The following is a 12,338-nucleotide window of genomic DNA, read 5'->3' as shown; positions in this document are numbered from 1 at the left end:
CCCCACACACAGAGTACTTTCAGCACTTTCTTCTTTACCATACTCAGCAAGATCAGATGTCAACTCGACTGACACAACACACAGAGGCTGTATTTTTCTTTTCACCACGCTCTGTTTCCTCCTCCCTCTTATAGAATATATGCATTTTTAAAAATCTCCCCCCACACACAGACACACTCGCACAGGGTGAGAAACGCTGCATGAATGGTTAACCTCTCCACACAAGAGTCACGAGAGGGAAAAAGATGAAGAGACACAGATATTTAGGGCAGTCAAGGAGAGGACATATGGCAAGGAGGAAGGGAGTGAGGGTGAAGAGGAGTGTTGGAGAGGTTTAAAAGGAAAAAGTTCGAAAGAGAAGAGTAAGGAGAACATAAACAGGCAATTTAAAGATACCGACATGATAGCCTAACTTTTAGCTACACATGTAAGCAAAGAACATCTATTAGAGCACGCATGCAAGACACAAATGGCTGGAGTGGAGAGAATGAAACATGAATAAATGATTTTCAAGCACTGACAAAACCACCACGAGCCAAGACGCTCTCACACTAATGCGCTCGATGTGTGTTCACATGCTGGCAGCACACGCAGTACACGGCGTATGCACACGCATGCACAATTAAATGACATGCATGTTTTCATGTAGGCGGCATGCGATGACACGGACATGGACGCGAGCACACAGAAACACATGCGTATCCTGTGCTTACTGGCACAAGAGATGTTTCGACATTAGACACACGTATACCCTCGTCACAGTCACATACACAATACATGGAATTGAACAGTATAAGCAGTGTATAACACAGTCAGCATGCAGACTAATCAGAACAATACTAAGCACTAAAGCACACTTTTCCTGTGTCGTAAAGGATTATTAAACCATTTTATCTCCAATTACAGTGGTTTGGAATATCCGACTAAACTGTTGGATTGTTTATAACCTGTCTGATCATTTGACTGCCTGCCCGGTCTTGCTCTGTTCCTAGATCAGCATTTACTTTGGTGTGCTGAAGCAGTAGCAGCTTAAGTGCCTTGCTCAAGGGCACAGTGACAGTAGCTGGTGAGGGGAATGGAGAGTGGTTTTCATTCGTTCGTTTGGTAGCCTTCCGGTGAAAACCACCTACCTTAAGGCAACCACTGCCCCCGATATATATTTAAGTGCAGGCTGCCTTCAACAACACATACGCACACACACATGCACACACATGCACACACACACACACAGGGCAGCACGGCCACACACCATGTGTACGAGCCAGATTTGGCTCCGTCCTCATGTCTGCCATACGGTTGATTCCCCCCGCTGTGCACACCCTGCAGGCCAAACACACAGCTCTCTGAGTGTGTGTTTGTGTGAAACTAGGGGGAGGGGGGGCAGCAAAAGACCCGTAGAAGAAGACAGAAACATATTTTACCACAAAACCATGTTTTAAAAAGAAGTAACATTGTTTTCACTGTTAACCTGTTACTGTACTGTTTCCTTGTGGGATGAATTCACCAGTATCCTCTACACTAGCTGTAGACTAATGGACATGGATATGTTAGAAACTAGAGGAGTGTTTTTCACTTTGGGAGCAACAAATTGATTTTCTTTCTTGGCATGTGGTTTGATGGGATGGGTATGTGTTTTCTTTGGTTTTGATCTTGGGAAATGTCTAGGAAAGTGAATATTGCAGCAGAAAAACCGCCTTCAAAGACAATTTAAGACAGAGATTCCTTTTTAATAAGCATGACAGGTTTCAACAAGACTCCATAGCTTTGACAGATGACAAGGAAATGGGTTGTAATGACCAGAATGTGTCACACAAGTTTTAGAAATTTGAGAAACACATCTTTCTGCATTTTTGGACTTCCAGCCACATTCACCTAAAAGTTGCTCTCAAGAATAAGGGACAATAAAGACATCTACTCAGACATTGTCCTTTTCTATGTAACAGAAAGAAGAAACCAGCTGTCTCAGAGACCACTCATCTTGTAGCCAATCACACGGCACAGATGTTGTTCCTGCATTCATGCTGTAAGGCGACTTTGCCAGAATAAAATAATGATTTCGATGGATGCAGGACCTTTCTGTTAACCATGCCAAACTGACAATTAGATATGTCGACAAGAACAACTACATTGGTTGTTACTGTAGTTTACAACTATATTGAAGCACAAGACAGGTGGAGAAAATGATGGAACACTTTTGCTTTTTCAGTGTATGGAGTGTGAATGCACGTTGTTTTCACATGTAAACAGCATTTTCAAAATTATACTAAACTGGATTTACCTGCCTCAATGTGGACATGACCTGTGTGTAAACCTCAACAGGTTAAGAGCCAGTATGCAGCATTATAAAAGCTAGACATACTGCATTTAGTTCACACATCTTGATTAATGACATTATATACCAGAAAAATTACATACATTTACAGATATATACATATATATATATATATATATATATATATATGCAGATCCCGGTGTAGAAAAAGACAGCAAGTGACGGATAGAGAAAGCGAAATCAAGATGCTAAGATACACAAATGCAGCAGAGAGGAAGAAGACAGAAAGAGAGAGTGAAGGTGGATAGACAGCAGTCTCTGTGAACCTGCATAGACAAGCTCAGTCAGGCTGCTTTGGTGAGAGAGAGGGAGGGAAAGCAAGGATGTTTTGACAGCTCGGAGCCATCACAGCAGCAGAAGGCAGGCTGTGCGTGTGTGTGTGTGTGCGTGTGTGTGTGTGTGTGTGTGTGTGCGTGTGTGTGTGTGTGTCTGCATGCACACAAAAGAGTAAGAGAGGAGGCAGACAGAGACGTTTCTCCTGATTCAGAGACAAAGAGGGTTAAAGCAAGTCGAGCACAGAGCCTGGATGAAGGACAAATAAAGTAAGAGATGTGAGACTGTATCTGTGTGTGTGGTGTGTATATACATTTGGTGTATACATATTGATCTGTCTCAGGGCACCTGCCACCAGGTCCCATCATGCATCATTCTGGTCACGTCAAGTAAAACCTCCTCGTTAGAGGGCTGTTGATGAGCAGACGAATGTGCCCAGCTTGTTTTAAAGGCATTTCTCCACACTATGTCCTCTCCCTCTCGTCACTGTGAAGACGGAACAAGCGGACGGCGCTCTTTATCAGCCTCGTCCCTCTTCACCTTCACACAGCTCCACGCAGTCACACTGGGGGCTGCTCTGAACAAACGCAGTCTTCTGCAGCTGCCGCTGAGCAGCTCAGGAGCAGTTGGAGGTGAGGTGTCTTGCTCAAGGGCACCTTGACTTGACTGTATGTTTTTTTTTTTTTTTTTTTTACATGTGAAGGAGGGGAGATTCGCATCCACTGCATTTTCCCAGCCGGTCTGGGGATTTGCACCATTGACCCTCCAGTCTCATCCCTGCTACTTGCTGGTGCTGGCTTCAGGCTACTGTTGCTGCAGCTGTCTGTAACTGAAAGCTAATGTTTTGTGACCCAAAAGTTTTGGAAACAACGGCTTGAGAACATAATGCGACACAATAGCTTTTTGCAAAACACATGGTAGTTAGCAAACCGTTGCCCGTTTACACTTCCAGTATTCATTTGAAATTAAGTTTCCAGTCACCTGAATAAATCCAATATTCACTCTCTTTTTGGCTCTGTTTTTGGTCTCCACGATCTGCCCTTTTGTGTGAGCCTGGGCCATAGTGGGTTAACCCCGGGACCACGAGAGTGAGTGAGTTATTTTCACTGACCATGTAATGTCACGTGATGCTACGCCGCATGAGTCACATGACGTTACATCTGCAGCTTAAGTTACGTGACTGACTTACTTATTTTAAACCAAACCGTGATCTTTTTTTCTAACCCCTACCGACGTTGTTTCTGTTGCCTGAACCCAACCGGAACTGTTTCACAAATATAACAATGTGTTAGAACGCTACCATGTGCAAACCTCCTGCGTCAAGATAGAATGCAACACTTCCAAACGACAAAATGTGACGAGCAGGGAGGAGATGACGTTTTTATTTATTGCTGAAAACAGCTGCCTGTTGGGGGGGAAATAGAGAGTGCTGAGAGTGAATCAAACCAGTGGAGTCCCCAAGGAGCTAGTGCTACTACTCTTTATAGGTTTGTCTCAGGAGAAAACCCTTTCACATACAAGTAGTCACGTGATCCATACAGAGATTTTGATGACAGGCGCTTTCAATTTAGGTTCAACTTCATTCAAGCTAAACTGATCTCTGTAACATCCAAACCATACATATGGCAAACAGGCGAGATTTATTAATAAGGTTTGTACGCTGAGTTTTCTACCGACGGTCTGTCTCGCAGATTCTCCTTGTATCTCCCGTCTGTGTGCCAGACAGACAATGCACATGAGCAAACAGTGTTGACGTGTGTGTGTGGGTGTGTGTCAGAGAGAAGATGGTTGTCATTTTAAGAGGCAAAATGATAAGAGGATTGCATGTGTGGGTGTATGCTCATGCTTGCACGTGTGTTAACAATGTACCCCTGTGTCCCCTGTGTCAAAGCCCGGCTCAATCAAGTCAACCGTGTGTGTGTGTGTGTGTGTGTGTGTGTGTGTGTGTGTGTGTGTGTGGGTGTGGGTGAGTGTGTGTGTGCCAGTCCAGATCAATAAGAACTAATCAATAGGAGAAGACAGCTAGAAGGACCTTGGGGACGGCAGATACACACACATACACACACACACGCCCTCTTTGTATTCCATCCTGACTTTCTCTCTTTATCTTCTCTCACTCCACCTCCCCATGTCTCTGTTCACAATGCCTCTCTCTTTTATTCTCTCCATTTTTTAAGTCTCTTCCTCACACAAACACTCAATTATCTCACTCTTTTCTTTTTCACTCTCTTAAGGCTACGATCATAAGCGTCGTTATTGTCCTGCTCTTTCTCCTTTCTTCCTTTTTGCTTTGCTTCTCTGTAAGTTTATTTTGTTTTGTTTGAATTATGGAGGCTGGTTGCGTGAGGGACTGAGTTTACACTCCTCAGGTCAGGACTGACTTCACAACCAAGATTCAATATTAGAGACGCGCTGTTCAAGTAGCAAACAAAGGTTGTTTTTTTCTTTTCTTTAAAAGTCCGATCACATCTGTTGAAGCAGCAGTGGAAAGATGAGGTGAGGAAGGTTCAGCTGCTGGCACACATCTGAGTGCAGTCTTTAGCACATGTGCTGCATTTACTGTACGTTGCATGCCTCAAATGCTTTTCAGAAATTAAAACACATGTATGGAAGCAAAGTGAGGCTGTAATAATGGATTTTTTTAAAACCATCTGTCTGAGTTTACATGGTTTGAAGTCCCCTCTTTGAAACGCCCAGCAGGTCTATTGAAGTTTAGAAAATGTCTTTTTAAGGTTTCTTTTATCTTAAATAGTTCAGATTCAGAACATTCAAGCATCATCGTGTGGCAGACAGAGCTCACCGAGCTGACAGACTTCTTACAGATCTTCACACCTATCGGTCAATCAAAAGAATGGACCTTATTTTTGCACAAGTGTAAATCTAGCTTATGCCAAATCCTGAAATGGCAGCCTGGTTATCAGCAGGCACACCACGGCTCTGGTGGACGCTCTGGGTCTGAAGCACTTTCAGTTCAATTCACTCAACATGCAAATTGAAACTGTAATTCATTTACTGGCAGATAAGCGCACTACTCTGTCTCAATAATGCCTTTATAGATTGAATATTAAATAACCTTTTGATGGGGATTTTCTTATGGTTTGAATGTCCACTTCCTGGGTTAATTGGATTGAAGGGAAAGTGACCTAACTCTCGGGCTCAATCAAATGCAGTGCTGGTGCAGACAAGTTCAGACCTTCACTTTATTTATCAGTATACAGTATATCAGTTTATTGATATAATTGGTCTAACTTAGAGCATGTGAAACGCTGCGTCTTCTTTTCTGTGGCGTATAATTCCTCCAATTTATATGATCCCGTTATGAAAACTAATAATTCAAACAATTTGTGTCGGTTTTGTTCATCTGATTTTCACAATTGCAGTACGGTCACGCCTGTTTAAAATTATTAATATTTTAGGGCTCCAAAGGTTATTAAATTTCAATGCAACCTAATCAAACGTTGACAAATCACATTTCATTTTTAAACAAACTGACATTTCTCTTCTCATTTTTTTGTGTAAGGAAATATAAACGCTGATTATATACAACTATGTGTTGTGAACATAGTTTGTAGCCTCTCAGTGGGCAGTTTGAGACATTTGAGAGCTGGTGTTGGGACCCGAGCACGTCTGAGCCCTGCATAGCCTACGAACTATGACAGAAGACATTTTCTATCCTTTCTCAAGAAGCACACACACACAACGTTGTGTCAGCTCAAAAGTTCAATCTATTCCTTTAACAGCTGTGTTTTGCCAGTGGCCCACAACGTATCTCAAGTGAATGATGCTGTATCATCATCAAATAATGAATTCCTGTCAATGTGGGGTTTGGTTTTTGGGTGAAGCTAGTCCAACCCTGAGGGTTTAGATAGGAATCCAGCTTCAACCTCCATCTCATGTTCCTTCTGCCTGCTGTTTTTCTTCCCTCCACACTGTTGTCCTCCAAACACTCCAAACATCTACCCAAAAAAAGGCCCTCCTTGTTAACGTAGTGAAATCTCTCTGTTCCAACACACAGCGTTTCCTGTCAAACATGTTGCTGCAGCTTTCTGTCTCCCTTTCTGTCCGTTTCCTCTGCATGACAAATTTTAAACCGAGTAGAAGAGAAAGGAAAAAGTTTCTCTTTATTGGTGCTTGAATGACAAGCTGAGCTTGACAGGAAGGTACAGAGATGCACAGATGCCACCGAGTGTCTACGTACATGTATTATGCACAGACAGGAAGACAAGCACACACAAACGCGCCACACCTCCCACGCTACCAAAACACTGTCTCACCTGACAAATTAGAATGGGTGCGAGCCTGTCGGGGTTTTTTTTGACATTGCAGGTATCTGTCACATTCCTGTCAGAGCTTCACGTGGTTTCATATCGAGACAAAGAAAGCCAAAAAGAACCCACATGTCATCCCCTCCTCTCTCTCTCTCTCTCTCTCTCTCTCCCTGTCCGTCCTCTCCTGTCGTTCTCTGCTGGGTACTGTCGAATGAAGCGGGAATATGGAGCAGAAGTCAACATCACATGCTGCATAATTCTCAGTTTTCCATTGTAATTGCTGAGGCTTTTATAAAAGATTCAGCGACAACGTCCATGGTTTCATTGTCAATGAAGCAGGGTCTTATGGTTCCAAATGACAGATTTAGTCCGCTGTATTCTCATCCAATCCGTTGGATCCAACATTGATCACGCAAAACTGCACAGAGCGGCTAATGCTAGGGGTATAAAATGTAAAAACAATGATGATTCAAGCGACGTGGCTCATACTAACGGGATAAATATTGAAGAAAAAGTCTGAGGATCTCTATCACGCTAATACAGAGACGAATCTCTGCTAATATAGCTGTGATGCTGGCGTGCGATGGATTAATATCTGCGTCTGTTGCCTAATGAGAAAAAGGCCTACAGCAGTAAATGACCTGATAGAATAACAAGCAGCTGAACACCCAGAGGAGCGAATGAATGAAGGGTTCTCCAGTCGAGAGGCTGGGAAATAGCTTTGAAACGATTCTATTTTGATTAGTGATTAATCAGCATTCACCGTTTACAGCTTCTCAAATGTGAGAATTTTGTGAATGAATATCTTTGGACGTTGACTGTTCATCCCACAAAAACAAACAGTCGTACACGTCATTTTGGGCTCATGTGCCTTGTGACGGTGTTTTTAGCTAGGCTGTTATGATGATGACTTTTCATAGCTTCATCGTCAGGTTTTAATTTACCCGGTACTTCTGTTTATGACCACGTATACCTGCAAAACGAAGGACATTTCCATCAGCCTCAGCCGTACTTTCCATTAAGTGGTAATTAACAAATGTTAGCATGCTACGATGCTAACCTCAGATGGTTGTTATAAACATGCTCGCATTATCGTTGTGAGCATGTTAACATGACATCACAGAGTCAGCTGAAGGAGGACAATCATGTTGCCTAAACTGCAGTTCAAACCACACTGTGGGTTGTTCTTGTAGAGAACAAGCTAATTGTGATCCACCTACTTCATCTTCAGAGAAAAATCATAGTTAATCACTTTGGGGTAGGATGACGTAATTGTTCCTCCTTTGCTGCAGAGTTCGACTTTCTGAAATGGTGAGAAGGATTTCTGACCTTCGCCTAACTTCTTACCTTTTGTAGAAAAGCAGCTCATTACTTTCTGAGGAATGTGCAGCTGAGGTGTGTGCGTGCCTGGTGTCCCACTGAAAATAATTAGCTGGTGTGTTGGGCAGCGACGTCTGAGAGAGGTAGAAGCAGGACTTTAGCTTTAACTTTTAGTGTGTGTGTGTGTGTGTGTGTGCGTGTGTTTAAGTGTAGGTGAGTGTTGTGCCAGCCATTGTTGAATATAAGGCAGATTTCTGTATTTTGGAAGAGTTTGTGCGTGGGTGTGTGTGTGTGTGTGTGTGTGTGTGTGTGTGTGTTTGTGCCCAGACGGTATTTTAACATGGCTAGCCGACTTTTAGCAGCCCACAGTTAAACAGTGACTCACAGATTCCTCTCTCTGTCTCTCTCCCTCTCTTTCTCTCCAACCTCATCTGTTTCTCCCTTGATTCTTTTTCCTTTCTCTTTTTTCTTTTACCACTCCCTGGTTTTCCCTCTTTCTTTCTCTGCCTTACCGCCCCCTCTTTCTCTCCCTCCAGGTTGGGTGCTGACCATAGCAGACTTCAGGACAGAGGTGATTTTTCCTCTGCTCCTCCCCCCCCTCTTACTCCGACTGTTCCAGCCGTAAACCTAGTAAGTTACAATATGACCATACTATAATGGTGTCTTATTTAACTAGAAAATCTACGTTTCATATCCCATTGGGCTCATAGAATCTAATCAAGCTCATTTTACAAAGACAAAAAAGTATAGTTTTGTCCCATTACATTACTTAAGTTTTTTTTTTAAACGTGAATTATCCCTTCTGTCCAGCTTTGATTGGTTGAGAGGCAAAGAAAGACTAGTAATAGGGATTTAAATCGCCCTGCTATATATAATCAGGAAATACATTATGTAAAATCACTTGCACAGGGAAGGTCGTTTAAACGTTAGAGACGCCCAAATCAAAAGCATCGCGAATGCTCTTGAATGGAGCTGCTGATTATATAAAAAAAGCTTCCTGACACACACACACACACACACACACACACACAGCCCCCAGGGCCCCCGGGACTTCAAAGAGCCGTCTACTCTAGGCCTACCTCAGCGACACCTCAACACCAGGTGCCGCAGAGATGAGGAAGGAGGGGTGATGGAGGGTAGGAATGGAAATGGTGAGAGGGGGAGAAGGAGAAAGAAGAGAGAGAGAGAGAAAGGGAGTAGGAGGGAGACCACAGGCATTCGAGGAGGGTGAAAGAAATAACGTCAGAGGTGGAAGGAAGGAGTAAGGAGTTGAGTACTGAATGAGAGAAAAAGACAGATCGAAGACACGGGAAGGAAAAGCTTCAAAATTAGAAATAGATAAGTTGAAAGGAAAAAGAGAAAAGGATGAAAGCCAACAAACAGACAGGCAGAGGCCTAACACAGGCCGGACAGACAGACAACACAGCAGACAAGGAGTTGCAGCCAAAGACGGAGAGATAATGGGGTGGAGGGCAGTAACACTCTGCTGCTAATACCTCTACTGCTTTGTTGTGAAGAACCCCAGTTCCCCTTTTAATGGTGAACAATTCCTTTAATGATAGCAGTAAAACACACACGTACACACACACACACACACACACTCTCAAACACACACTGCTGTTCCTCCCAGCCCGACAGGAAATGTGGTTCAGAGCACAACGTGACGAGTCACAGTTCAACTTTTATGACTTACGGGACCAATGCGCACTCACTCACACACCAGAGTTCAAACGCAAAAGCAGCATTTATAGCATGAAATGGTTTTGTTTCCCATGTTAGTGTCCTATATGGGGCAGAGATGTGGGCCTTTTGTCGAATTTGGGTGCCTGTAAGCTTTTGAATTAACTTGTTTGTGAGCCGTCAATCATGCAGACAGGCAGGATATGGGAGTTGGAAGAGTGACTCGCACTGAGAGTGAGTTATATTCCAGAGATAAAGCCATTTGGTGAGCACTTTGATCCCATGCAGCTACTTTAAAAAGGCACAGAGTTTTGTATGGCTGCCACAGTGAAACCTTTGAGTTACACAGGAAAACAACAAAACCCCAAACCTGGCAGCGTTAGTGCCTTGCTCAATCTGTTGGAATATTCATCCACACAGTTCTCTGTCTCCTCCTCAAGTTGTTGATTTCTCCCTGTGAGCCAAGTGGACGAGTCATTCCGGAACGTTTTGTTAATAAATGTGTTGATCAGCGTGCGGTATTTTACACATTTGGTCATCTCCACAACAAACTGTAAACACTCTACAGATGTAAGACTTGATCCCCAAAGCACCTGGACGGAGCCCAGTATGTCTTAAAGGAATAGTTTGACATTTTAGGAAACATGCTGATTCGCTGTCTTGCTGAGAGTCAGACAAAAAAATCAATACTGATTTCATGTATGTATTGATATGAATGTAAAGCCAGCAGCTGGTTGGCTTAGCTTAGCATAAAAGAATAGGTACAGGGGGAAGACTACTAGCCTTGCTCAGTCCATTTAATTTTTTAATTTTATTTAACCTTTGGTCAGAGCCAGGCTAGTGTTTCCCCTCTGCTTTCTGTCTTTATGCTAAGCTAATCGTCTCCTGGCTCCAACTTCACATTCAATGGACAGATATGTGAAAGTGGTATTAATCTCCTCTTCGAACTCTCCTCTTTTAACTGTGCTTGAATCGAAAACTACATTCAGATGGCATAATCAAAAACTGAATTTCATCTGCAGGAAAGTGGATTTACTGGGTTTAAATGTGTGTAACTCTTACAAAGAGAAAGTGGAACTGTGCTAAAGTGTACAATTACAAAAGCGAAACTCCAAAGCTTAATTCACAATCAGCTCTCCGTATTCAAAATGCAAATTGAGACGGCAACCTATACAACAAGGGACGGGGTTTTGCGTTCCCCTCACAGGGAGAATTGTGTCGTCAAAAGAAGAGTTTCATCCTTTTAGAATCGCTGCTTCGCAGGTGGCCCCGCTCCACCTCCAAGGACTCACAAACTGCACAGCGAGAGAGGACAGTGAGGCAAGGTGACCTAACGTAAAGACATGACAACCCTCCGCCTCGCTGATGTGTCCTTGGGTAAGACACCACATCCCCGGTAGCTCCAGCAGTGGGGTTCTGGAGCCGAGCCTGACCTCTGACCTCCCTGTGGAGGGTGGCAGACAAAAAGAGATTTTCCCGATGGGGATTAATAAAGTATCACATTATCATTAGAATGCGGCTGATTGTATCTTTGTCCGTCTACATTTCGGCCTGCGGACCTCTCTGTAGAAGCGCGTGACGTGACCTTGTCGCGTTAAGTCTCCTGTATCTGTTGGGAAAGGTCTGCAGACCCAAATGTCAAATGATAAAGAAACAATCGCCGACGTTGTACCCCTCCCACCGCTCTGTTCATTTATCAGTATTTAAGCTCCGACTTTCTACGTGGCACAGCTTTCCCTTCTGTTTCTCTTTGTTGCCTTGATGCAGCATTCAGGATTCAACCAAACCGACCGGCGTGCAGATTGACGATGTTTGTCGGTAGTCATTATGAGGCACAGAGCACTGTATGGGCAAAATACATAAGCATTCGTAGCTCAACTGTTACGTCTACAAAATATTCTTTCTGTTGTTCCAGACTGATTTTCAGATGTTTCTGGGATGCCACAGACAAATCTTTCACATCTTAGTGTGCACTCATTGCAGAGTTATTGCACAAGACCAAAGGCCAGCTAAAGCAAAGTTAAGAAACAGCAAACACTGACATTCTCTCTCTCTCTCTCTCTGTGTGTGTGTGTGTGTGTGTGTGTGTGTCCTCTTTCTTTCTGTCTCCCTCTGTCCCTGTGGTCAACAATCCCTCTGCTGGCCTTTATCCCCAAATCCCCATGGACAGAGTCAGGGGAGGGAGAGTGCTTAAATGCTTTGAATGATGGTGTGGAATGCTCAAATGTGTGTGTGTGTGTGTGTGTGTGTGTTTGTAAGGCGTGGGGGGGGTGGTCTCCTGCCTGGTCTCGGATCTGGTATGCGTGACTGAACAAGAGGAGGAGAAAGAGAGGAAAAGAAAAAAAAAATCCCCCACCAGAACCTGCCTTCCTAACTTCTAAAGACAGACAATGGCTACTGACTGGTCTGGCAACCCTCTGTGTGTGTGTGTGTGTGTGTGTGTGTGTGTGTGTGTGTGTGTGTGT

The 12,338-nt window shown here is 43.6% G+C and overlaps 1 protein-coding gene across 1 annotated transcript in view; it reads left to right on the top strand.

Moving 5' to 3' along the window:
- wnt5b (wingless-type MMTV integration site family, member 5b) overlaps nucleotides 1–12,338 on the top strand; it is a 68,558-nt gene that overhangs the window by 24,776 nt on the left and 31,444 nt on the right. The gene's annotated exons all lie outside the window — the stretch shown is intronic.

This window comes from Anarrhichthys ocellatus, unplaced genomic scaffold (genome assembly GCF_004355925.1).
Source record: "Anarrhichthys ocellatus isolate YVR2014 unplaced genomic scaffold, GSC_Weel_1.0 scaffold21, whole genome shotgun sequence".
NCBI lineage: Eukaryota > Metazoa > Chordata > Actinopteri > Perciformes > Anarhichadidae > Anarrhichthys > Anarrhichthys ocellatus.
This window is presented reverse-complemented; position numbering and strand designations above follow the sequence as displayed.